This window comes from Corylus avellana, chromosome ca5, assembly GCF_901000735.1.
Source record: "Corylus avellana chromosome ca5, CavTom2PMs-1.0".
Taxonomy (NCBI): Eukaryota; Viridiplantae; Streptophyta; class Magnoliopsida; order Fagales; family Betulaceae; genus Corylus; species Corylus avellana.
In genome coordinates this window covers 25147959-25150421 of record NC_081545.1, presented here as the reverse complement: position 1 = coordinate 25150421, position 2463 = coordinate 25147959, and positions in this window count along the sequence as shown.

Here is a 2463-nt window from a genome sequence, read left to right as displayed (position 1 = left end):
GATATTTCGAAATCTCCCCAGAAAAGTCTTCCGTACATATCCAATGAATACAACAAACTCATAAAGTATGAATTGGTAATAATTAAATATTGTATGATATCTCTGTCTCGAGTGTTAATTAAGGCAATTAATTAATTAACTCCACAATCCGCTTAACATTTGCAGTTGCCTTAACATCCATCGAGCAAAGTCAACTTATTGTTTTAGTCTTAGTTAATTCTTTTTTATTTTTGTTTTAGTTTGTAAATTTATAAAATCAGATTGTTTTGATTATAACCTTATTGTTTTAGTCTAAGTTAATTCTTTTTAATGATGGTAATAATCATATATAAGTTATTTCATATATATATAAATAACCTCAATTGATGGTAAGTTATTTCAAATCTATTGTCACTCACTTGTTGGTGGAAGTACTGTGAAATGTAGCAAGCGGGAGGCTTGCATGGAGTTTTAAGGATGAGTAGAATGTGAATTGGAGTGTTTGGTTTTTGATTATATTTGTTTGTTGGTTTGCGTTTGTGACCTCATTAATCATATAAGTTTGTGTTTGTGTTTGATTGTGGTAATTAAGGCTGACGATCTTTTTTTTTGTTTTAAGTTATTTGTTTCAGGAAAAAAGAATTGCTTTCAGTCTTAGTTAATTCTTTTTTATTTTTGTTTTGGTTTGTAAATTTATAAAATCGGATTGTTTTGATTATAACCTAATTATTTTGATGATTGTTTGTAATTCTTTTTAGTTTGTAAATTTATAAAATCGGATTGTTTTGATTATAACCTTATTGTTTTAGTCTTAGTTAATTCTTTTTTATTTTTGTTTTAGTTTGTTCATGTGATTGTTTTGTTTTAGTTTGCAACACTTTTTGTTTCATGATAAAAAGTGAATCCTTGAATCCACTTGTCCTTCCATATGCAATGCTTGCACCAACTTGTTTTAATGGTTTAGCTATTATTCCTTTGCTTGATGAGATGAAGTCCTTTATTTTTTTTTGGACATAGTTTGTGCTCATAGGTGAGGACTAACCCTTCAATATATGTATGGTTTGTTGCTCTTAGGGTCCACAACTCAAAGGCAAGCCATGAATTGGGTGGTTTAGTTTGATTGACTTGGCATGAGTTTACTTTTGATTATAACCTTATTGTTCGGACGTCCCCAGCGTGTCATTATTTTGTGTTATTGTTTCCCTCTTTCACTTTTTGTTTCATGATAAGAAGTGAATCCTTGAATCCACTTGTCCTTCCATATGCAATGCTTGCACCAACTTGTTTTAATGGTTTAGCTATTATTCTTTTACTTGATGAGATGAAGTCCTTTATGTTTTTTTTGGACATAGTTTGTGCTCATAGGTGAGGACTCAAACCCTTCAATATATGTATGGTTTGTTGCTCTTAGGGTCCACAATTCAAAGGCAAGCCTTGGATTGGGTGGTTTAGTTGTTTTAATGGTTTAGCTATTATTCCTTTGCTTGATGAGATGAAGTCCTTTATTTTTTTTTTGACATAGTTTGTACTCATAGGTGAGGACTAACCCTTCAATATATGTAAGGTTTGTTGCTCTTAGGGTTCACAATTCAAAGGCAAGCCTTGGATTGGGTGGTTTAATTTGATTGACTTGGCATGAGTTTACTTTTGATTATAACCTTATTGTCCGGACGTCCCCAACATGTCATTATTTTGTGTTATTGTTTCCCTCTCTCACTTTTTGTTTCATGATAAGAGAAGTGAATCCTTGAATCCACTTGTCCTTCCATATATATGCAATGCTTGCACCAATTAACTTTAGTTATCTCTATCAATTTGACTATAAATAGGCTCGATGTAATTCTCATTTCTCATAACTGCTATATAACAACATCTATTCTAAGCAGGTTTTTTTTTTTTTTAAAAAAAAAAAAATCATTAACGGCGACCTTGAGGTCGCCGCTAATGATTTTTTTATTCTGTCGAGTATCAATAGCGGCGTCCACGATGTCGCCGCTAATGATGATCAATAGCGGCGACATCGTGGTCGCCACTACTGACTATCAATAGCGGCGACCTTATGGTTGCCGCTACTGACTATCAATAGCGGCGACTTTATGGTCGCCGCTACTGTCCATCAATAGCGGCAAGCAACACGGTCGCCGCTATTGGTAGTTAATAGCGGCAACATCTTGGTCGCCGCTATTTAAAAACATGAGTAGCGGCGACAAAAATGTCGCCGCTATTGACCATCATCAGCGGCGACACACGGCCCATTTCAACCTTTTTTTTGCGGCAAAAAAAAAAAAGTTATTTGCGGCGACTTTTAGTCGCCGCTATTGACCCATCAATAGCGGCAACCCCAAATGTCGCCGCTATTGATCATCAATGGCGGATTAATACCAGCAAATGAATAGCGGCCAAGGGTCGCCGCTATTGATCAATAGCGGCGATATTTAGCTCATTAGCGGCGACTTTGGGTCGCCGCTAATGAGCAAATTTCTT